This window comes from Hemicordylus capensis, chromosome 3, assembly GCF_027244095.1.
Source record: "Hemicordylus capensis ecotype Gifberg chromosome 3, rHemCap1.1.pri, whole genome shotgun sequence".
NCBI lineage: Eukaryota > Metazoa > Chordata > Lepidosauria > Squamata > Cordylidae > Hemicordylus > Hemicordylus capensis.
In genome coordinates this window covers 251,543,443-251,569,245 of record NC_069659.1, presented here as the reverse complement: position 1 = coordinate 251,569,245, position 25,803 = coordinate 251,543,443, and the positions used below count along the sequence as shown (strand labels likewise).

General features: G+C 42.7%; 2 long non-coding RNA genes across 2 annotated transcripts; one reads left to right on the top strand and one right to left on the bottom strand.

Annotated features, from left to right (window-relative positions):
- Positions 1–40: 40 nt before the first annotated feature.
- Positions 41–18,844, bottom strand: LOC128349116 (uncharacterized). The gene is made up of 3 exons (XR_008318561.1): positions 18,642–18,844; positions 1,916–2,036; positions 41–1,281 (listed from the first exon to the last, which is right to left on the bottom strand). It is a non-coding gene; the product is annotated as an uncharacterized LOC128349116 (long non-coding RNA).
- LOC128349117 (uncharacterized) lies at positions 18,275–24,279 on the top strand. The gene is made up of 2 exons (XR_008318562.1): positions 18,275–18,395; positions 19,210–24,279. It is a non-coding gene; the product is annotated as an uncharacterized LOC128349117 (long non-coding RNA).
- Positions 24,280–25,803: the final 1,524 nt, after the last annotated feature.

Below are 25,803 nucleotides of genomic sequence, written 5' to 3'. Positions count from 1 at the left end.
AAAAACAGAAAATTTAAAAGCAAGAAATTTAAAACACAGTTTAAAATTTTATTTAGGTCTTTCCTATCCAAGTGTACTTAACCAATAAATACTTAGTATTTAGTTCTACAAAGATCTCCATGTGTTTTCTCTAAATAGCTGCAACAACTAAAGCATCCTCTGCTACCTTCTCTGTCACTGGAGTGTGCTCATTCCTTAATGCTCTGCTGTTTGCTGTTTTACCTACTGGGGGTAAAAATTAACAATCTCCAACATGCAGTCTGTAAATAATATCTATTTCATTGAACTATTAATATTCCTGATTCCATTCCACTGCCTTGTCCTTGCATACCACAACTCTTCCCCTTGGGTTCTACACTACCACATTTATTTATTTATTTATTTGATTGATTGATTGATTGATTTCTATACCGCCCTTCCAAAATGGCCCACTTCTCCCTGGGTCCTCTGCCTGAACACTTGTCTTGATTCCAGAAGCAGGAGTAGTTAAAAGCTTTCCAGCCCAAGTTTTAGGGTCAATCTCTGTTTTCCAGGACATGCTCTGAAGCTGATGCTCGCGGAGTCCTGACTTGATTTTAAGCCCTGCTGTTACATTCGGAACAGCCATTTCTAGCCTACTAAAGCTTCTCATCACAACCAAGTCAATATATGCTGAAATAATCAATTTCCATGCTTTATGAAATATCTATGATGAAAGCCAGTTTCTGTATATATGAGCAATTATATTGGGCAAGATCTAGGATAAGTTAGCCATGACTAAGTTCCATTAAAATCTACCAGGCCTAGGTTAGTCATGGGTCATTTATTTGGATGGCACGTGGTCATAACTAAATTTATCTGGATCCTGCCCACTGTCTTTATGCACTAAAATGTAGCTTTAGCGTTGAACTCTGCTTATGTTGCCAAATAGCTTTGCTCCTGTGCATTTCATATCAGTCTGATACACAGAAATTAAACAGACGAAGATTCCTTTATCATGTTGTCAGCATACCAGGAAGAGGCCAGAAAGAGGGCCAGTAAAAGAAGTGACACACACACACACACCCCCCAATTGTTCTCTTTTTGGCAGAATAGTCACTTAAATTTTTTTCTTTCCACACCTGCTCAGTCACGTCTCATATGAGCTGTGATTTGTTTTAACTGTGATATTTTTCTTTAGCCACATCTTGGCTTTAGAACTCCTTTTCATGAGTCAGATATATAGCAATGTAAAACCCTGCAGCTGCACTTTTATTGTGCAATAAATGAATCTTGCGGAAAGGCCTTCAATTTGGAAAGTGCCTGTGCAAGGACAAAGAAAAGGTGGTGTTAATTAATTAATTAATTAGGCAAGACAAAAAGAGCACACAACCCAAAACAAAACACATATGCATATGGCAGATACATTGTATCTACATAGTAAAAACTTGTAAAGCAGTATTTGGCTAAATATGAAATAAGTTGGGCATATGAACTGAACTGGCAGCTAATTCCTAGAAAATGGATCAACATCTTGCATAACCTAGTTCATGGAAATGGGAAGTGAGCCATAAATTAAATATTGATGGCAGAGGAATCCCCCCCACCCCACACAAATCCAGGCTAATTAATTTCACAATCCATTTTAAACAGCACTTGATTTGCATAACAAAGAAAATTAAACCCTGGGGTAAAAGTTGCACACAGCTTGGAGAGGGGAGGAGAGGAGGGGAGTGGGTTGTTCTTGTAGGTTTTTCCTCTCACAGTAGCTTCAGGGTTGATTTGGGCTAGGACTGTGCCTAGGGAGGGTTAGATCCTCCTCCCCACTGCACTGAAACCCTGGTCCTGTCCAGCCACCCACCCCCTTTAGCTGCTTTTTGAAAAGGAAAAAGGAAAAAAAAAGTCAGGAGCTTCAGTCATGGAACTTCCACATCATGTCTAGTTGGGTTCTACTCACTTTAGGTAACAAATAGAAGTCTTCTGTAAATAACCTTTTTCTTTCTTTCTTTCTTTCTTTCTTTCTTTCTTTCTTTCTTTCTTTCTTTCTTTCTTTCTTTCTTTCTTTCTTTTTTGTAACCCTGGTGAAAGCAGTTAAGCAAGAGAAGGTTATTGCTAGCAAGTTCAGTTGTTTTCCTTGATGACAGCAAGACTTAATACATTTCCTGCTGAAAGCTCAACATGGTTGAAATGCTCTGTGATGAAGAGTTCTGATGTTCAGCCAAGTCACTTGGAGTACGAGGGAGCTAGCAGTTCTGAAAGCTCTTGCTCTGATTTTTAAATACATTTTATATCCAGGTCACACTTAAGAACATAAGAACAGCCCGGCTGGATTAGGCCCAAGGCCTATCTAGTCCAGCATCTTGTTTCACACAGTGGCCCACCAGATGCCTCTGGGAAGCCCACAGGCTGTAACCACATTGTGTGGCAGAGAATTCCATAGGTTAATTATGCGATGTGTGAAAAAGAACTTTTTTTTTTGGTAGTCCTAAATTTCTTGGCAGTCAGTTTCATGGGATGACCAAGTGTTATGGGAGAGGGAGAAACATTTCTCTCTACCCACTTTCTCCACACCATGCATGATTTTATAGACCTCTATCATGTCGCCCCTCAGTCATCTTTTTTCTAAACTAAAAAGCCCCAGCCTTACCTCACAAGGAAGGTGCTGTAGGCCCCTGATCATCTTGGTTACCCTGTGCTGCACTTTCTCCAGTTCTAAAATGTCCTTCTTAAGATATGGTGATCAGAACTGAATACAGTACTCCAAATGTGGCCACACCATAGATTTGTAAAAGGGCATTATGATATTAGCAGTTTTATTTTCAGTCCCTTTCCTAATGATTCCAAACATGGAATTGGCCTTTTCCACAGCACATAGCATATAGTGAGGCTGTTCCCATGAGCAGGCTAACCCTGCCTAGGGCAGCCCAGCCTGGTTAGGCTTCTCGTGTGGAGCTCCAGGATCGCTCCTGATCCCAGTGCTCCCACCCAGCCTAACCCTGCTTTTTGTCCCAGATCTTAGCCGAAGTTAAGGATGTGAGCATGCCCTTAACCACAAAGCTGGGGTCATGTGTTTGCTCAGGCTGCTTGCAGTGCAATGGGTGCGGTGCCTTGAGTAATATTCCCTTCAGAGTGCCCATCTGAAGGGAATATTACTCAAGGCACCGCACCCATTGCATGGTGCCTTGGAGGATATCCGGGGACCAAGGACTGATCCACACAGCAGCATGGATTGTGTAGGCATGCAGTGGTATGTCGAAGAAATCACTGGCGATCACCTGGGGGGAAGATAAGCTGGATCGTGCCTTCCCCCTCTCCCTCCCCACTATTCATACATGCCTATGTGAATAACCGTAGTATATCACCTTAGCATATGTATTAAGTATATGTTTAACAGTGTTGTTCCTTTCTGAATTCTAGCATGCTTACTGGAAAAAATTTGAACAATCCTGCCTCACGCATATTTTCAGCCTTTTGCTAGTGTTTGAGAAGTATTTAATCTATGAACAGCTGACTTCTAAGAGGAAATGAGTAAGCCCTTTCTGTGTCAGAGCACATTTGAGCAGCTTGCTTTGCTGAGGAAAAAAGAAGGGGGGGGAGTTTTATTGTTAGCCAGACTCCATTGCCAAATATGGTGTGAAGACTTACTCAGAAGAAACTGCTAAACCAGGGCATTGATTCCATCGCACTGACACAGAATGAGGCACCAAGAGATAAGGAAAATCTATTTATTTACTTAATGGAGCCACCAAATCATATGCACTTCCGATGATTATCTCAACTCTGCATGAAACCTTTTCTAGAAAAATCAAGCAGAGGTGGCCTGAGAGAAGTGAAACAGTTGTGTTCATGCCAGGGCCCATGCCTGTCCATGCCAGCAAGCCGTGTCTCCATGCCAATATGCCCTCTAGCCCCTACTCTGTCCCCGAGAACAGCTTTTGTCTGAGGAGGCAGACTTATTCGTGGCAAGATCTTCAATGTGATGTGGAATGTTGGTTGCCCAGAGTTCACAGTGAGGAAGAGAACTGTCCCACAGTACAGCTGCCAGCATGTGTCTCTGCAGACACATGCTGTACTTATGGTCAGTGGGGTGGTCAGGTCTACAGAGGGTGTCAACATGGGGCCACAGAGCTTGCCAGTGCACTCCTAGCAGACTGTACCTGGGTACAGCATCCATGTGAATAGACTACTTGCTGGCATAAATGCTTCACAGAGCTGTTGGGAGAATAAAATGAGGTAATCCCTAGTACACCATCCTATTTTCCAGGAGTAAAGAAGTTTACAAATTTGATAAACAAAATAAAATAAATACACACTAGAGGACTTTTTGAATTTGTGTTGTATTGGGATTGGTGAACCTGAGGCTGTGGTGGGAGGTAGCAGAGAAGAATACATTAAAACATGTAAGCCTTATTTTGCTTTATTGTTTTATTGTTTTATGCTTTTATTTTATCATAAGCTTGCCATAAGCTTTGTGCTACAAGTTGCAGAAAAAGCAAGGTCATTAAAAAAAATAACCCCAACAGATAATGTTTTAGGTCACAATATGTACATACAGCCAAAACACTTTCCAGATGGCTCAGGACACCTCTTGTTTTTTTAGTCCATTATAAAATCTGAAATGGACTAGCCTGTACTTTCTCATATACTCTAGTACCAGAGAATAAGTCCATTATCAACACTATGCATGGTTCTGGTACTCTTGCCCCCCATCAGTAGTGTTACATATTTATTGTTGCTTACTATTAGGTTTAAGGTTGGGACCTATAAGTCCTCCATCCTGCCTGGCCTGCCACCCTCACTAAGTCTCCAGGCAAGCTAAATCCATCAACTTGAAAATATGACCCAAAATTCAAAACTGAGAAGAAAGCACTACAAATGCTATCAATATTCTAATAACAACAAATATATTAAATGACCATTGAGACAATTTTGCATCCCTGGCCAGCTTGCATTTGGGATAGATGTTCTTAGCAGCCCATCCTGAAGAAATATTTTTTAACATCAGTCAGTACAATACCTTGTGTGTCCTTTTAATCACAACTGGACTCCTCTGAGTAATTTTCCTCATCATGTAGGTCATGATAGATTCAGGCCTATGGATTTAAAACATGTATGCCCTATTCAGCTGTTGTGGCATGCATGGATGTCAAGTGATCTTGGATGCAGGAAACTGTACCAAGTGGGCAGGTTAGGAAGTTACCACCTTGTACACAGCATTGCCCACCGTTGCTATACTGTATTTACCCAAATCCAACCTGAAGTCCCCCCCTACCTAAATACAGGTAGGGGAACTGTGAGGCATAGACCTGGGGGCCCGGGTCTGTGTGGCCACTCTCCTAGAGGGTCCCATGATTTCCCCCAAGGGAAAAGAGGGTCCCTTTTATATTTCTGGAATGGCTTGGCCTAGAGTTCTGAAATGTGGCACAGATGTAGGCATAGTAGTAGGACTCTGTGTCTTGATTTTGAAGCATCTCAGTCAATCCATTGGTTTTTAATGATGCTTAATTTTTTTAAACTTCAAAAAGGTCCTATAAGTGACTTGTTTCTCCTAGAAAATTACAAAAACTTATGGAACTGAAGCCCCCTCCTCCATCCATCATTCCACCCCCATGTGGAGGATCTGGCCCATTGCCTTCATAAAAAATGCTAAACCACTCCCATTTTAATCCCCCTTTACATTTACATAATGGCTTGGCCTGGAGTTCTGAAACTGGGCTCAGATGTAGGAAAGGTTAGCAGGACTCTTCATATTTTATTTCAAGGAAATTGGTCAATTCTATGATTTTAAATGAATTTTTCCTACTGCAGTAAAAGCTTCCAGAAAGAGCTATTTCTATCCATAGAGTACTTCACATCTAGTGAAAGTGGAACTGTTACATCTGATTAACAAACAACTTTTTAAAAAAACAAATGCACTATGCTCAAGTTGGTTTGTGATCCAAAAGGTCTGCATGAGAACAGTGAAGCAAGGGGCATGTGTTGTGGTTTTATTTTATTTATTTTAGTCTTTATGAATGCACTAAATGTCCAAGTCGGTTTTGTGTTTGAACTGTGAAGTGAGGGACATGTATTGTTTCCCTGTTAGTTTGTGAATGGCCAAGAAACTATGTGAATCTATTGGGGCTTTCATAGTTTGTTTTTGCTTTTGCTTTTTTGGCAAATGCACTCTGGCCCAGATCTGTGGGTTTGTGGTGAAGATCAAGAAGATGTATGGACCAGAAGAACATAAGAACAGTCCTGCTGGATCAAGCCCAAGGCCTATCTAGTCCTGCATCCTGTTTCCCACAATGGCCCAGATGCCTCTGAGAAGCCCATAGGCAAGAGGTGAGGGCATGCCCTCTCTTTTGCTGTTGCTCCCCTGCAACTGGTATTTGGAGGCATCTTGCCTCTGAGGCTGGAGGTGAGCCACTAGATTGGTATAGCCACCAAACTAGTAGCTATTGATAGACCTGTCCTCCATGAATTTGTCTAAGCCCCTTTTAAAGCCATCCATTCTAGTGGTCATCACTACATCCCATGGCAGAGAATTCCATAGATTAATTATGTGCTGTGTGAAAAATTCTTCCTTTTGTCCATTCTATGTTTCCTGGCCATCAGTTTCATGGGAAGACCTCTGGTTCTAGTATTGTGAGAGAGGGAGGAAAATTTGGTCGCTAGCTTGGATGGCTTTAAAAGAGACTTAGACAAAGCCATGGAAGACAGGTCTATCAATGACTACTAGTCTGGTGGCTCTAGGCCACCTCCAGCCTCAGAGGCATGATGCTGCTAAATACCACTTGCAGGGGAGCAACAGCAGGAGAGGGGGCAAGCCCTCACCCCCTGCCTGTGGGTTTCTTGGAGGCATCTGGTGGACCACTGTGTGAAACAGGATGCTGGTCTAGATGGGCCTTGAGCCCAGTGTTCCCTCTAAGGTATGTGCACATGTGCGCTCACACAGGTTTTTTTAATGTCAGCTCAGTTAATTTTAGTTCCTTCTCAGATTGAATCAGGAAGGCCCCACTCTGAAAGTTTTGCACGCACACTGCCTTGATACTGCCACAGCCCAGAATAAAACTCACTGTGCACACAGATGAAAAAAATTAGAGAGAACACTGTTTGAGCCTGATCCCGCAAGGCTGTTTTTATGTTCTTATGTCATCGCCTAATCACATCATATAATCTTTGAACTGTGCATAATCAGGGTGGTTCAGATGAACTGGCCCCATGCAATTAGGTGATGGTGTACAGGAGCTCCAGGTGTGTTTGCCCACGCTATTCCCCCATACATTGGCTCGGAGTATCATTCAATTGGTAATTATAAAAATACCCTAGCTGGAACAATTGGAACCAGTAGACATTGTTGTTGCCCACTTTAATCCCTAGTTAATCTAGACTTGGACAGCATCCATTTTGTAGTGCTGGGACTGGGAGAAAGGGCTTGTGGAATCTTGTTATACCGTGGCGAAAACTGGATTTTACAGGCATAACATTCTCTTCAAATATTATGACTATACATGGACACCCAGGGGTATCAGAGGCAGGACAGGTATTTCCAAAGGGCAGGGCAGGAAGATTCCCCTCATCACCACATAAAGGGACAAGTTCAGAGAAAGTATTATCTGATCGTCCAGGCATATTTTATGAAGAAATGCAATCAATCAATCAATCAATCAATCAGTATCACACGTTAAAGAAATAAAAATTACTTTTTGAAAGAAACCTTGTTTGAAGATATGCTACTTCAGTATACAAAGAAGATGCTTTAAGAGCTCACATGCACAGTATATTGTATTTAGATTAAACAAATATTTGGCTACGCATAACTGCAGTGTAGAACGAAGGAAAACGTTGAAGCTGTCACACTGGGCTGGCTGCAAACTGGTTTGACAAGGCACAGATATATGCTGTCTTCTGCAGGTAAATACCTGCAGTGTTAATTATACATGACCAGTATGTAAGAGGATTACTGAGTTACAGAAAAGCCTTCATTGTTAGGAACAATTGCTGGCTGATAATGGAATTATGCACATCTATCCCTTGTTCTGCAAACATTTGAGTTTTACACTGACCTAAAGGACAATGAGAGATATGCATTTGCTAAAAACATTCATGGCCCAGGCATTTTAACTATGTAATTGCCTGATAAGAGAAGTGATTTCCCCTCAATGGTGGAGATATAACACAGGTCAAGGCATGCTTTACCACATGTTGTGGGATTGCTAAGTGCTGTTTTTCAGAGTATGTTAATGTTGCAATCTTCCTTTATTTTTATTTCTTTTTGGCATAGGCTCTACTTGTGCTTTAGTACCTGAAATTTAGTGCACAACCAGGCAGCTTGGATTAAGAGAGTGAGGTTAGCTTCCCAAAATATTAATTTCACACACCTGGAAATCCTGGTATTTGCTTTCATTTGACTCATGAATGGAAAAGCCCTCCAGCACAGCATTCACAGTATCTATTATGCATCCAGTTTTAACGAAAAGGAATCAGGACAGCTCTTAAATGGCCACTCAGAGAGAATCAATATGCTGAGATTTGTATTGGCTGTTTCAATTTCTTAATCTTTGTCAATGAATGGGGAAAATGGCAGCTGGTTCAGTACCACTGCATTGTATCTTGCTATAAATGGTTCTCTTTCAAAAGTATGATGCAATATGCCACCCTCTTCCCTTTTTTCTCCTTTTCCTTTCATTTGATCAGTATGGTTTTGTAAATTATTCATTTCATGTTATGGCTGCATATAATTACTGAATTCAGTGGCCAACATGATGCATACTATTATGACAAAGAAAAAACAAAGTGATATATAATTTATCAGTCTAGTGAAAGTATCATTGTTTTAAAAGTAATAACATATTTCCACATTGATTTGGAGAGTCCTTATAGGCCATATAGTCCAATACCCTGCTCAGTGGAGGAAACTCAGAGCTAGATCATCCCCCCAACAGCTGCCTGTCCAGCCTCTGCTTGAAGACCTCCAGTGCAGGAGAGCCCACCCACCCCAGGTAATTGATTCCATTGTCAAAGCACTGATACCAGCAACATACTGCACACCGGCCACACACTCAAGAGGGGTGAGGGCTTACTGGCTCTGCAGCACTCACCACCGTGTGGATGCTCCTACCGATGACAAAGGAAGCACTGTGAATCCTAAGTGCTGCATCAGAGCAGCTGTGACCAACTCCCACTGAGGATTATGGGAGTTGGTCACAGCAGCTCTGATGTAGTGCTTAGGATCCATGAATCCTGCTGTTGGTAGGAGTGTCCAGGCAATGGTGAGTGTTGTGGAGCCAGCAACCCCACATCCCTCTTGGGTGCATGGCTGGCTGCACAGTATGTCAACTATTGTTAAGAAGCTTCTCCTAATGTTTAACCAAAATCTGCCCTCCTGTAACTCATATAAGTCAAATATCATCTGCTGTCCCATATCCACTCAATTTTGGCGGGGGGGCCTAAGTACAGAACTTAGTATTTCTCTCTCTTGAAATTAATTTTGTCAGTTTCAAACCAGTTTTCCATTCTATCAAGATCAATTTGAATTTTGTTCCTGCTTTTTGAGGTGTTCGCTGACTCTTCTAGTTTTCCAGGGCCAACCCTCAGGAAATTTGATGAGGATTCCCTTCAGGGATGAAGATCCCTCCAGACATTTGAAGAGCACCCCCCACCTTTTACTGAACTCCCTGTGCCAGCCCTAGTAACCCATATCTTTCCCACAAAGTGGATTTCCTCTTTGTTTTATGTATCAGAGACTGGTTGTTGACTACAATAAAGATAAAGCAAGTTCCTGCTTCTAGAGTGATGACTTCTGCATTAGTTGAGCTTTCACTTTTCTTGGCCTCTTGGCTAAATCCAAGCTGCATAGCTCTAGAGAGTGTGCAGAGAGCTATTCTGCCTGGCTGGCTAGAGGAAAACTCCATTTGCGATCAAGCTTTTTATTTCTGAACTTCAGCCAGCTGGACCCCAGGTCATCCATGATAACAGGTCTATCAAAGGCTACCAATCTTGATGGCTATAGGCTACCTCCAGGCTCAGAGGCAGGATACTTCTGAATACCAGCAGCAATGGAGCAACAGCAGGATAGGGGGCATGCCTCCATCATCTTCTTGTGGGCTTCCAGAAAGCATTTTATTGATGGGGCACTGTGGGAGTCAGGAAGCTGGACTAGATAGGCCTTGTACCTGATTCAGCAAGGCTCTCCTTGTAACCAAGAGGAGAGGGAAACAGCCAGGATGGCTTTATCTACATAATTAATTCTCTTAGCCGGTATGCGTGCCCAGGTTTTGGCGGCGGAACTCTCGCGACATGCTGTGAGAGTTCCGGCGAGAGCCTCAGCCGAGTGAAGAGGGAGGAGGAGAGGGGGAAGAAAATGGCGGCAGTGGGCGGATGGTGGGGGGAGATAAAAGTGGCAGCGGTGGGTGGATGGGGTGAGAGAAAAGTGGCAGCAGTGGGTGGGCGGATGGAAGAAAAAAGCGGTAGTGGGGGCGGGCGGGAGAAAGTGGCAGCCAGCAGTGGGTGGGAGGGGGAAGAAAGTGGCGGCGGGTGGGTGGGAGAATGTGGCAACTGGTGGGTGGGCTTGGGGGGGAGAGAGCGGGGGGACTAGAGGCGCAGACAGTCTGCGCCTGGTTCATCTAGTTGTTGTTGTTGTTGTTATATTTCTATACTGCCCTTCCAAAAATGGCTCAGGGTGGTTTACACAGAGAAATAATAAATAAATAAGATGGATCCCTGTCCCCAAAGGGCTCACAATCTAAAAAGAAACATAAGATAGACAAATTGGGACAAAGAACCCAAACTTCAAGTATATGCTGAGGGGATCTGAGCTGTGTCGACCCAATGTGCGGCAGCTGTGAAAAAGGCCAATTCCATGCTAGGGATCATTAGGAAGAGGACTGAAAATAAAACAGCAAATATTATAATGCCTTTATACAAAACTATGGTGCTGCCACACCTGGAGTACTGTGTACAATTCTGGTCACCACATCTAAAAAAGGACATTGAAGAACTGGAAAAGGTGCAGAAGAGGGCAACCAAGATGATCAGCGGTCTCGAGCACCTTTCTTAACTGGCCCTATCCACCCCCAGCACAGTACTTCCAGTGACTGTTGCTGGTGTCTATCTTATGTTTTGTTTTAGAATGTGAGCCCTTTGGGGACAGGGAGCTATCTTATTTATTTATTGTTTCTCTTTGTAAACCACCCTGAGCTATTTTTGGAAGGGTGGTATAGAAATAATAATAATAATAATAATAATAATAATAATAATAATAATAATAATAATAATAGGTTATTCCAACTAGAAGAGGTTATTCCAACTAGAAGAGGTTATTCCAACTACAAGAAGTTATTTAAAAAGAATGTACCAAATTTGGAAAGAGAAGCATCCAGATACAGAAATAACAGAACAAAGGCTAGCAGACCAGAGAAGATTCATAATAAGAAATAAAGTATTCACAGGAGTTGAGCTGGAAGAACTGCAAAGAGCAACACAGGCTCAAGATATGGAAGAAGAATTACCACCAACTGAAGCAGTTGCTCAGGCGCAGGTGGAGGAGCTGTTGGAAATCGAGGATGCCACTGTTGCTGAACTGTTTCAAAATCAAAACCAGGCAACCGCCCCTTTGCCTTCACCTCAAAAACCCAAATGCCGTTTAACAGAAAAGCAACAAGAACTAAAGCAAAAAATAACTGAGCACATGAACCAAACAACCACCAGGGTTTGACTTCCCGCTCTAAAAACAGTTGCCAAAAAACAACTTGCTCAGGCATTAAAAGATGTCAATGCTGCTGCACTTGCAGAAATAACAACCAAGAATTTGCAAGAAACAAACCAACTAATGTACAGTGCAGCAACAACAACAACACAAGAGCTCGGATATAAGATCAGTGGACCTGTAAAAAAAGAAAGCAGTACATCACCTAAATGGAAGATTAGATTAGAAAATAAAATCTCCAGCCTTAGATCAGATGCTAGTAAATTGAAAGATATGAAAGACAAGAAGCTGAAGAATGAAAACACCAAACAGTATCTGATCAAAAAATACCACCTAGATTCAAGGAAAATTAGAGAAGTCCTGGAAATAATAAAGCAGCAAATAACAGCAGTGTCAAAGAAGATTAGCAGATACGAAGCCAGAATCATACAACACAGGCAGAATCTCCAATTCCAGTCGAATCAGAGACGTTTCTACCAAAGCATAGAAGGAGAAACTGCAAGAAACATAGAAACACCAAATAAAGAAGAAACAGTGCAATTCTGGGGGAAATTATGGGACAATCCAATAGATTATAATAAAAAAGTAGGCTGGATGAAAGAGGTCAAAAAATGTAACCAACAAATGCAAGATCTAATAATAACACCAGAATTAATAAGTGAAAGAGCAAAGAAAACTAAAAATTGGACTGCTCCAGGCAACGAGGAACTACATGGCTTTTGGCTTAAACACCTAACAAGCCTTCATAAACAACTATCAAAACAGTTCAATCACATTTTGCAAGGAGGTGATATTGAACAATGGCTAACAACTGGGAAAACTCATCTCATCATGAAAGACCCAGCAAAAGGTGCAGTTCCAAGTAATTATAGACCGATAACCTGTCTGCCAACCATGTTCAAATTATTAACTGGAATAATAGCAGATGAAGTCATGCAACACTTATTAACTAACAAACAGCTTCCAGTTGAACAGAAAGGAAATTGCCCGAACAGCAGAGGCACAAAAGACCAGCTGCTGATTGACAAAACGATTTTAGAAAATTGCAAGAGAAGAAAAACCAATCTAAGTGTTGCATGGATTTACTACAAGAAAGCCTTCGATTCATTGCCTCACACATGGATACTAAAGTGTTTAGAAACAACTGGTGTCAGCAAAAACATTCAGATATTTATATTTAAAAAAAGCAATGAGCATACTCCAGTACACAGTTAACAATCAATGGCGAGACACTTGGACAGGTTAGCATTAGAAGAGGCATTTTCCAAGGGGACTCACTATCCCCTCTGTTGTTTGTAATTGCCATGACTCCACTTTCACAAATACTAAACAAAACAGGCCTCAGATACCAAACATCTAAAACATCAAGTCAAATCAACCATCTGCTGTACATGGACGATCTGAAGTTGTATGGAAAGTCCCAGTCAGAAATCGAATCACTGCTAAACACTGTCCGTATATTCAGTAGCGATATAGCAATGGAGTCTGGACTAGACAAGTGTGCTGCATTAGTAATGAACAGAGGGAAAATAACAAAAACAGAAGGAATAGAACTGCCCAATGGAAGCAAAATCAAGAACCTGGAAGAGAAAGAACATTACAAATACTTGGGCATACTCCAGGCTGATAACATCGCACACACTGAAGTTAAAAGAAAAATTGGAAGTGAATACATCTGGAGAGTTAGAAAAATCCTCAAGTCCAAACTCAATGGCGGGAACACCATACAAGCCATAAACACCTGGGCTATACCTGTTATCAAATACACTGCAGGAATAATAGACTGGACCCAGGCAGAGCTAGAGACGCTAGATCGTAAGACCAGGAAAATCATGACCGTCAGTCATGCTCTGCACCCCCGCAGTGATGTCGATAGGCTATACCTCCCTCGCAGCTCAGGTGGAAGAGGAATGCTTCAAGTCCATCAAACAGTAGAGGAGGAGAAAAGAGGCCTTGAAGAATATATCAAGGACAGTGAAGAAGATGCACTTCAAATGGTCAATAATGCGAAACTATTCAACACCAATGAAACAAAGCAGGCCTACAAGAAAGAACAAGTCAAGAACCGAGCAGAAAAATGGAAAAATAAGCCCCTGCATGGTCAATATTTGCATAATATAAGTGGAAAATCAGACATCACCAAGACCTGGCAATGGCTTAAGAATGGTTACTTGAAGAAAGAAACAGAGGGTTTAATACTGGCTGCACAAGAACAGGCACTAAGAACAAATGCAATAAGAGCAAAAGTAGAAAAATCAACAACAAACAGCAAGTGCCGCCTTTGTAAAGAAGCAGATGAAACCGTGGACCACCTAATCAGCTGTTGTAAAAAGATCGCACAGACTGACTACAAACAAAGGCATGACAAAGTAGCAGGGATGATACACTGGAACATCTGCAAAAAATACAAGCTACCTGTTGCCAAACATTGGTGGGACCATAAAATTGAAAAAGTTGAAGAAAATGAAGATGTAAAAATATTATGGGACTTCCGACTACAAACAGACAAACATCTGCCACACAATACACCAGATATAACTGTAGTCGAGAAGAAAGAAAAACAAGTCAAAATAATCGATATAGCAATACCAGGGGATAGCAGAATAGAAGAAAAAGAAATAGAAAAAATCACCAAATACAAAGATCTTCAAATTGAAATTGAAAGGAAAAAGACCAAAATAATCCCAGTGGTAATTGGAGCCCTGGGTGCAGTCCCAAAAGACCTTGAAGAGCACCTCAACGCCATCGGGGCCACAGAAATCACCATCAGCCAATTACAAAAAGCAGCTTTACTGGGAACAGCCTATATTCTGCAACGATATCTATAACAACAGCAACAACATTGACAATAGAATTCAGCCATTCCAGGTCCTTGGGAAGGACTCGATGTCTGGATAAAACAAACCAGTCAATAGCACCTGTCTGACTGTGTAAACAAGAAATAATAATAATTCTTATGAGGCAAGGCTACAACACCTGGGGCTATTTAGTTTAGAAAAAAGATGACTGCAGGGAGACATGATAGAGGTCTATAAAATCATTCATGGTGTGGAGAAAGCAGATAGAGAAAAATTATTCTCCCTCTCCCATAACACTAGAACCAGGGGTCATCCCATGAAATTGATTGCCAGGAAATCTAGTACCCACAAACGGAAGTATTTTTTCACACAATGCATAATCAACTTGTGGAATTCTCTGCCACAAGGTGTGGTGACAGCCAACAACCTGGATGGCTTTAAGAGGGGTTTGGATAACTTCATGGAGGAGAGGTCTATCATTGGCTACTAGTCAGAGGGCTAAAGACCACCTCCCGCCTCAAAGGCAGGATGCCTCTGAGTACCAGTTGCAGGGGAGTAACAGCAGGAGAGAGGGTGTGCCCTCAACTCCTGCCTGTAGGCTTCCAGCGGCATCTGGTGGGCCAGTGTGCAAAACAGGATGCTGGAATAGATGGGCCTTGGGCCTGATCCAGCAGGGCTGTTCTTATGTTCTTATGACACCAGCAACAGTCACTGGAGGTACTGTGCTGAGGGTGGATAGGGCCAGTTACTTCCCCCCTGCTAAATAAAGAGAATCACCACTTTAAAAGGGGCCTCAACTCCTGCCTGTGGCTCCTAGTGGCATCTGGTGGGCCACTGTGTGAAACAGGATGCTGGACTAGATGGGCCTTGAGCCTGATCGGACAGGGCTGTTCTTATGTTCAGTGCAAGAGTTAAGGCATGATAGCTAAGGGAGAAACTCTGTGGTGCCCCCCCTTCCCTTGATGCCCTAAGCACGTGCTTGTTTTGCCTTATGGTTATTCCAGGGCTGCTTTGGGGACAGGTTTCCATCTTATTTGTTTGTTATTTCTCTGTGTAAACTGCCCTGCGCCATTTTTGGAAGGGTAGTATAGAAACTGAATTCATCATCATCATCATCATCATCCATCATCATCATTTCAAAAAGATATGTCATCAGACGATGTGTTGGTTTAATCCCAAGGGACTTGGCAATGTTACAGTTAACAAAAATAAACAAATGTAAAATAGTGTTTCTAATCTGATTGAAGATTCATGTTATATATCTATAACATTAGATATAACCTCTTGCCACCAGTGGACGGATGGCAACAAATAACCAGTTGTCTCCCTGTGTAAGGGAAATTCAGCAACATGAACTGCAGGCCTCAGCTGATTCATTCATGTTAAAGCCATGTTTGTGTCATGTTTAGTGCCAGGAACTTTGCATTGGGACAAGTAAATCTGGTAGATTTCCTGCAATTTTTCCATGCAGGGCTAGCCTTGGGTGTTGGAGTACTATTGAAGCAAGGCAACTAAAGGTGTACTCAATCCATCTGTCCTCTCCATGAGATCATGTTCCTTCCACCCCACTACAGGCGTCACACTAGGCATGTGTACGAACCGTGGTTCGAATTCGAACCAGTTCGTGCTACCGCCAAACCATTCTGGTGGTTTGAATGTGGGCCAGTGGGAGTGGGGAGTGGCACCTTTAAAAGTGAGTACAGCAGGTCCTACTTGTGTAATTGCTGCTCCATGCAACTTCCTGCTGTGGCAGCACTCCCCTCACAAGACCGCATAGTGCCCCAGCAAGCACATGGACCCCGTGCATGCGTGGATGCCATTTGTATGGTCAGCAACCCCATGCTGACTATGCAAATATCATCCACACATGCACGGAGGCCATGTGTGTGCCAGTGCCATATGGGGGCTGCTGGGGGAAGCACCGCAGCAGCAGGAAGCTGCATAGAGTGGTGATCACACAGGTAGGACCTGCTGTACTCACTTTTAAAGGTACCACTCTCCACTCCCACTGGCCCGCACTCAAACTGCCAGAATGGTTCGGCGGTAGCACAAACTGGTTCGTATTTGAACCCGTTCGTGTACATGCCTACCCCATACTTCCTTTCCTTCTTGTTTACCTGGAGGAGGGTCTCTTTCTCTCTGTTATATTCCCCAGCTGTTTCAAACATTCTGGGAAAAGGTGAAGTTCCCCATGGCTGCCTAGCATATATAGAAGCACTGCCCCCCGAAATAGGCAAAATGCCTAATTAGCTATATTTTCACTCTAGGGACTGAGTTGTCCCCTAAATGATCTGTATGTGATCAAATGTGCGAGCAGCTGAGAGAGGGTATGGCATAGTGGCCTGGCTTTCCAGGGTTTTAAAATTCTAACCTGATTTTGGGGCTTTTAATTACTGTAACTGTTTAATTGCTGTTTTAAAATGTTTTTAAATTGTTAATTGTTGTTATATTGTTTTTAATTTGTTTTAGCTTTTCATTGTTTTAGTGGCTTGTTTTAATTGTAAACCGCCCTGAGCCATTTTGGAAGGGCAGTATATAAATCAAATTAAACAAACAAACAAACAAACAAATAATAGTGACCAAGGGATTGAGCTGTGCATCCCACCAGTGGCATGGACTCAGGTGGCCCTAGGACTTTTGGTCTCAGCACTCCAGCTACAATATGAAAATAACAATTTATCTGACAGAGTTGTTGTAAGTATTACATCAAAATGATACCTGTAAAGTGCAGAGTATACTCTAAAAGCACCATCCAAATGTTAAATATTAGCCAGGAATGGGGCATAACTTGGTGGAATTGTGCTTTGAACGCAAAAGGTCCCAGGTCCAATCCTGGACATCTTCAGGTAGAGCCAGGAGAGATCCCTGTCTAAAACCCTGGAGAGCCACTGCCAGTCAGTGTAGACAAGACTGAGCTAGATGGACCAATGGTCTGACTCAGTATAAGGCAGCTTCCTGCGTTGCTGTGTTCCTAGCCAGGCTAGCCCTATAAAATGTGTTGCAGTTTTAGAACTCATCTTGTTGCAAGTTTAGAACTAATCCCTAGCATTATTTCGTTTCAAGTGATATGACTGATCTAAAGCAGTAAGAAAACCAAGCCTGAACTGGGAAACCTTGCAATACAAGCAGTTCAATATTACTTACAGAAATGGTTCCTAGCATAGTCATTATGAGATGCTGTAACTGGTCTCGCCTTTCTCAGCCTGAGCAAGAATTGCTCAATGTAATAACTACTCCCTTGTGACTTCTTTATGTATTTTCATTTTCACCAGCTGTTGGGAAATTACTGGCCCCTCTGGAAAACAGTTTGCCCTGTACATTGTTGCATGGCTTCCTGTGAAACTAAAGTCAATGCCTTGGGAATTCTTAATTTAAGAGAGAGCAGTAATATAGTCCTATGTTGTTGAGGCTAATGCATTAATTTGCTTTCTGTAGGCTTGAAAAGAAAACTCAATTTCTGCTTTCTTTTAGACATTGATTAACTTATTGGGTTAATTAAAATCCACTAACCACTAAAAGGTCGCAATGAAAGTTCACTTCTGTTGGAAATTTTGAAAAATATCTCTTAATGATGGAGAATGTTTCTCTGGGTTTGTTAATTACCATAAAACCATTCTGAAATGAAACAAACCTTTTCAGCCCCAAGCGGCACATTGGAAAAACATGAGGTACTGAAGGGCTGCAGCCAATTAGCATGTTTTAACAAAAATGCTGTTCCTATAATCTGCATGCAACATAATGGATGCCAAACCACAACTAATAGTTATTTTGTTCTGATTATTTTTTTATTCTAGAATTGAAAAGTGTGCATAAACCCATGACGGAATGGATTGTCTCAGGGCAGCAACATAGAAGGCCTGTCCCTGTGTAACCACCAGATGAGCTGCTGGCAACTGCAGCTGAACCTCTCCCAATGATCCTAATGGGCGATGGGGCTCATGGTGGAGAAGGTGTTCTCTTAAATACCCAGGGTATAAGCTGTTTAGGGCTTTATAGGTTATAACCAGCACTTTGTATTTGGTCTGGAAACTTATCAGCAGCTACTGTAGCTCTTTTAATATTAGAGTAATATGGTCTCTCCGAGATGACCCAGAGACCAGCCTGGCTGCCGCATTCTGTAACAAATGCATGTTCCAGACTACATACAAAGGCAGCCCCACATAGAGTGCATCGCAGCAATCAGGTCTTGAGCTTACCAGCATATGTACCACTGTTCTGAGGTCCTTGATGTCAAGAAATGGATGCAGGTGGCATATCAGCCGAAGCTGATAGAAAGCACCTCTGGCCACTGCCTCAACCTGAGACACCAGGACCAGGGAGAAGTTTGGATTCAGGAGCACTCTCAGACTCTGTACCTCTTCTTTCGAAGGAAGTGTGACCCCATCCAGAACTGGCAGAGTATAATCTGAAATGTAGGATGTAGAAATGTAGAAATTTAGGCATATAATCTGAAATGTATGAAGAATCTGGCTTCATAATTATTGTTTTCTGGCTTCTTATTTCTGAAATCTTGAAAGTTAGCAACATTTTTTTTAAAAAGAGAAGTTAAAAGTCTCCGTGTTCTAAGAGCCTATGGGCCACACAGCCTCTGGGCCACACAGAAGTGTAATGCAGTATCTTCCCTGCGGGGAACAGTAGATTATGCAGCGAGGCATCTCCAGTTATGCACCAAGAGGAATGAAGCATGCAGCCAGGGTAAATTAAGGAAATTAAACAATAAGCTTGTACCTGTTTATTTTTCATACTTTATTTTGTTTCTCCTAGACAAAGAGAAGATGGAAGGACCTGCGAACAGCTCAGAAGATCCACCTCGAGACTTACAAATCTTACTGAGGCTTGGTCTGGCCCACAGGGCAACAGGGCATATTCCCGGTGCTCCCCAGCCATGTGGTGCCCCTGAGCCCCAACTCCCTTAATTACCTATTCTGCTCAAAGCTCGGCACCCTCCCCACATACATTCCACTGCCCTCCCAGTGCCCCCAGTCCGGCCCTGATCTTACTACTTTCTCTTTGGCTTCTGAGGTTACAAGTACTACTGTGAGACAAGGGTTTTTTAAAACATGGTTAACATTCCCAGTATGCTAATTCTATGCTAGATCCCAAATTCCACACTTGCTTGATGCAAATGTAGACGTGTGGGATACACACAGCACTGGGCATCTTTCTTTTTTCCTACTGACATCTCATCCTGTTAACGTGAAAACAGTCCATCACAAAGCAAAGCCTCTGATCTCCATAGGGATACAGGAAGCCATGAAGCTGCGATGTCCTCTATCCGATTCCTTATGTGATGCTATGAGAACTGAAGGAAACTTCAGTTGCTTTGCTCTCTCTGCAAAGGCAAAGAGGGGACAGCCGCATGAGGGGGGGCATCGGGGCAATCAACTTATGCTGAGTCAGACCATTCATCCATTGACCTAGCTGGCTACTGCAGGGGTTCTCCAATTTGGGTCCCCAGATATTCTTGGACTACATCTCCCATCAGTCCCACCAGAAGGCCATTGCAGCTGGGGATTATGGGACTCCAACAACAGAGGACCCAAGTTTGAGAACTCCTGGTCTATTGTGACTGGCAGAAAAAGACTCTGGCAGAAGTCGTGCATCACCCTGGTAGTCAAGAGTCTTTGGCTGATGACATCTAGGGCATTTTGGCTCTTCAATGTTTTGCTTTAATAACTGTGAATACCATCTGGGAGGAGGTCATTTTATTTTATATGAAGGAAAAAAATGAATGGGAAAATAACTCAAGCAACCATCCTCTATACACGTACATGGGAGTAACCCCACTAAAGACAGTGGGACTTACTCCTGAGAAAGCATGCACAGGAAAAGGATGTGAGGCAGCAATCTTATGCAGCCTTGCTTGTGAGCTAGTCCTTATCTGCACTCAGGAAGATGTCCTTCCAAGTATATATATGCATAGGAGAAGGCTGTAAGCAAACTCTTTCCTTTGCCTTGCATATGAATAATTTATGACTCAGAACTCTGCCGCCTTGATGGGTTTAGGCTCAAGGGTGGGTATATGACAAATGCCCAAACACTCCCATCTGTGAAACACAGTGTCATCCGGTCTCCTGTGGCACCACCAAGGAACGCCCCAGCACTGTTGTAGTAGGGCAAAGAGCATGACTTCATTCTGTTTCATGTGCAGCATTTCCTGTGAGTGGGTGATTCATACCATGACTTTGCATTCCATGCACAATTTTGTAATATGCTCCTTATTTCTCTAAGTGGTGAGTCCAGGGACAGAGCCACTGGATATACTTTCATTTGGAGTAGAGGACACTGGAGATTTATGAGACCTATAGTGTGCCATAAGCAACACTTCTCAATCAGCACAACCCGTAGCTCAGTAGGGCAATAGTTCAGTGATAGAACTGCATTAGGTTCAATCTCTAGATTCCCCAGGTAGAGCTGGGAAAGATCTCTGTCTCAAAGCCTGCCAGTCAGTGTACAATATTGACCCAGATGGACCAATACTCTTCAGTAGAAGGCAGCTTCATGTTCTCAGAGGCTCCCCCCACGAGCAACCTAGCTCAAGCTAGGGCAGCCTAGCCTAGGTTAGGCTGCTTGTGTGGAGTGCCAGGATCTGCACCGATCCTGGTGCTCCCACCCAGCCAAACCTTACTTTTAAGCCTGACCCTTAGCTGAGGTTAAAGGGAGTGAGTGCTCCCTTAACCCGGCTGCCAGGATCATGTGTGTCCTCAAGCTGCACACAGCCTGAGAAGACGTAGAGCTGGGCACCTAAAGCGCCTGTCTGATGGGGAAATTCCCCAATGCATCACACTCGGCATGCGGTGAATTGTGGGATTCCTGGAGGACGGGATGCATCATCCCAGCCTCCGGAGATCCACGCTGCTTGATGAAGCATGGATTGTGGGGGAGCATGCTTCATGCTCCCAGAAATGTATTTGCTGTTGTCTTGGGGAGAAGGTAAGTTTGGAACAGCCTCCCCCCGCCTGTCTGCCTGGCTGCCCGCTTGTGCGGTCATGTGGATACCCTTTCAAAGTCTTTGCAATTTGCTTTAAGTGGAGAAAAATAGCAGGCACTCCTACAAAGCAGTAGATCCAGTAATCCACATCATATCCCCAAGGAGAATGAATCTTCAGTCCACAATGCTTCATCTTCATTCAACTCATTGCTTTCTTTCTCCCCTGCCCACTTTCTTTCTCTCTGCAAATTCAAAATTGCCAATTGCTGTTTCTTACATATAATCTACTAAGCACTTATGTCAGGCTCTACCATGGCAGGTAAGCCCATTGAGGAGACATCTACAGCCATTAAAGGAACATTAAGGTTCAAAATGCAACAAATGGTGAGTATGAATAGTGACTGAGATACTGTGCAAACTTCCACCTGCCTTGTAATGAAGGATGTGTGCAATTGTGCAAGAGCACTTATATAAAGAGGTGGAATTGCACAGAGTTACATGATAGATGGCCATTATTTCCCATAGCTGTCCATCGTGCAACTCTGTGCAATGTTGCACTCTTGAGCAATAACAGTCTTGCACAATCATGTGCACGCATAATTATATGGCAGCCAGACATTTGTGCAGAATCTCAGCACTATGATTACTATTACTATCATCATCATCAATTATTATATTATGATCAGTTATTACTGTTGTCTGTACTTAGCTACAAATGCTAAGGGATAACTATTAATGCTAAATAATAAAATATTATTATAGTATTTAGTGATAAATGTTAATTGTTATTTTAATGATTATTATTGTCAAAATCCTATATAGAGATACTTGAGTCAAAACCATAGTGATAGATCCACTCACAATCAGGATACTTACAACAATGTTCGTTTTTCCAAGAGGCAACAATTCTGAATTTTTGCTGGTCTATGATCGTAACAAATACATAACAAAAAAGAGGAAATAGGGTTATCAGTATAGCACCAAGAACAGACTTTCTAGTATACACTTTCTTCCCATAGAATGCCCTCCTAAAGCTAATTCTGTAGTATATTTTTGTTGGATAGTAAAATTATACTTGCTAATTACAAAATCTGTCAGGGGAGTAAGGCTCATTGATACAATTTCATATACTAGGGTTTTTTTCCCTTCAAAAAATAGCTTCCTCTAAGGGCAGGAAGATTTTTTTTTTTTAATTATGGCTTTAAATTGCTGATTCAGTGCATGCAAAACTCTTAAAGGACCACCCATAACATATGTTACATCTTTTGAGGTCTCCTTCAACTATCCCTCTCCCTTTTTACAATGTTTCCCATTTTAACCGATACCACATCTCCCTGTTAGCACGGCTTGGTTACTCCTCCCAGATCCCTGGGACGTACACTATGGAAAATTCCCATGCTATTGCAACCTGTCAGAAACTGCTAATCCCCATGTAGATTAAATGCTAGATCAGGGAAAGGAATCACTGGGCCATGGCAAGAAATTAAGCCTGCAAAGGTTGTGCACCCTGTACCAGTGGTGTAAGAAGTGCATAGGAGACCCATATTTGGGCCGGCTGCCTCTCCCATTTGGCGGCACACACGCACACACCCCAGTGCCTCCCATGGGCCCCCTGCCTCCTGGACGTATAATAATCTGCTAGGGGGTAGCTGGAACACAACCCTGGCCATCTCTCCTGTCCCTGGAGACAGAACTGAGGAAACACTGACCTGAGTGATGCCATCCTTGGCCTTTCTCTGAAGCAGCAGGATCCCCAGACTGCTAAGCCTCTCCCAAGTCCTAACCTCTTTCCAGGAAAGCATTTGCACTTGGATAGTGGCAAGAAAAGGGGAGGGGGAATGTTGTCCTCCAGCAATGCTGGGGGTGGAGTGGGGGAGATAGAGTGTGACCCGACCCCCTCCCCTGAAGGAGGACCCTCCCCATCCCATGCTCTGGGGTTAGTGGTGGTTAAGCAGAGGGGGCAGGGCAGCCTGCCCTGAGCTGCTCCCCCATGGAGGCTGCTGCCACCGACGCTGCTACCACCGACATGCACAGCACAGAGAAAAGGAGTGCCGGGGACGCCACCAGGTACCCGTCACAGTGAGTGTGGCGGCCTCGACAGGAGCTGCGCACAGGTTTTGGGAACCTGTGCACACAGTTACAGCTCTGCCACTGCACCGCACCCAAACTCCTGAACAACATAACTGTTCTTTGTTGTGACCATTCCTATTTGGCATTTAAGCCCCAACCTAGCAGTGCAGAAAGCAATAGTATGGACAAGTCCTTTGTGCGATAGAAGGGTCTGTTTCTTTAAGTGGAGGCTGCTGTAGCCCACTTTCTATTTCCATCAGATTCTCTCGCTTTGCTTTCTCATGTAATCAGCCACACCAGCTCATTTGCACAAATAACTGCTCCCAGGTGGATAATATTCAAAAGCAGCAGAAAGGGGGATCAATTAGTAATGTACTGCCAAAAGGGAGATAAATTGGCAGGTCAAAAATGATTATTTTTGTTTCACGTGTCTGTACTTTCTCTAAAATATCCATGTACAGAGTGTACTGTCCTGAATGTCCTTTCTTGAAGTCACTGGCATGAGAGTGCATCTTTTATGCCAATTATCTTTTCCATGTGGATCCAGTGAATCACTGGTTAGTGCAAGGCCTTTGTATTGGCTCCCAGTAGTTTGGTATTTGTAGGGGTCTAGTGCTACCATCTTTGTGAATTAAGATGTACAGATGGTGCCCAGATTTAGCATCTTGCTCCCCCAAAACATTTTTATGCGACTGGAAAAGAAAAGGAAACTGATGTCATAGAGCAAATATGAGCTATTAAAGATTATATGTTGTGGGGGGAAACAGCTCATCTAGATGTTATGGCTGTGGCTGACAGTGATTAAAAAAAATAAAAATAAAATTTAAAGTCAATGTCATTTTGCCTCCTTTGTAAAGATGACGCACGTCAGCACTGTTTTTAGGCTTGACATTTTGATAAGCAATTTCTGTAATATGCATTTCTGAGATATGAATGTCTTATAGAGTTAAATAAACCATTGAACTTCAAAATTATGAACACCTTGAACACTGAGAGGTTGTTTTGACCTCTGAAAGTTGTCTTGCATAAAGAAATATCCAGCTCTCCAAAAACTCCTTCTTTGCTCATTATGGAGAAAAGACTTTCCAATGCCCCTTAGAAAGTAATCAACACAAAATGGAGGTACTGTTGCTTCATGGTTCGATGAACCAGGAAGGTAGTGGTCAGCTGTGTTTGCTAGATGGGCTTGCATTCCATTTGAAAGATCAGATTCAGAGTGTGGAAGGACTTGCTGCTGCTGCTGCTGCTGCTACTACTACTATTATGACATATTTCTATTCTGCTCAAATGAAGTTGGTGGCACAAAACATCTCACCAGCCAAGGTTAGAATGACAGCTGAAGCCCCTCCTGCACAGAAATAGTGTGGTTATCTTGTTTTTCATTTTTAGTTGCGACACTTTCTGTTTTTATTTTGTTGTAAACCACCCAGAGACGTAAGTTTTGGGAGGTATAAAAATGTGTTAAATAAAATAATAATAAATAATAATAGCATCCAGGTGAGACTATGCCATGTATGTTGACTTGGGGCTAGCTTTGAAGACTTCTTGGAAATTTCAGTTGGTCCAAAATACTGATAGCTATTGACCAGGGATGGCTGTACAGAACAGATCTAGCTAGTGCTTAAACATCTGCATTAAGCCAGTCCTTTTCTGATCACAATTCAGAGGGCTGGTGTTAACCTTTAAAGCTCCACATAACTGGGATCGGGATTATTTTCCTGAGCAAACCTTCCTGCATATCAAGATCATCTTTGAAAGCCATCTTCGACAGTAGGGGTGTGCACAAAACCGGTTTGCCTGGTTCGGTTCGAGTCCAGACTGGACTCGAACTGGACTGGGCATGTTCGGTTTTGTGTCCCTGAAGTAGAACCCTGGCTCAGTTTGGGTTTGAGCTGGTTCGGGCTTCTAAACATGTATATTTAAGCTTATTGGTGGGTCCAACAGCCTCCAGGGGGTGTTGCCATGACCGTGGAGGGGTCTCCAGAGGCTGCCACTCTCCCGCTGGCCTCCCGGTCTTATCTATCTATCTATCTATCTATCTATGTATCTATCTATCTATCTAATTTGTACACTGACCCAAACTTTCATCTATGGGCAGTTTACAATAGCATAGAATAAGTTAAAATATATACAAAAACTTAAAACAATTTAACAAGTTAAAAATCACCTACAAATTAAAACCTTAAAATTTTAAAGAACAGAAAAAGCTTGGGTGAAGAGGTGGGTTTTCAAATGCTTTTAAAAAATTGTCAGAGATGGGGAGGATCGTATCTCAGTAGGGAGCACATTCCACAGTCTTGGGGCAGCAACTGAGAAAGCCCGTCCCTTTGTGGCCAGCCACCAGCTGAGCTGGTGGC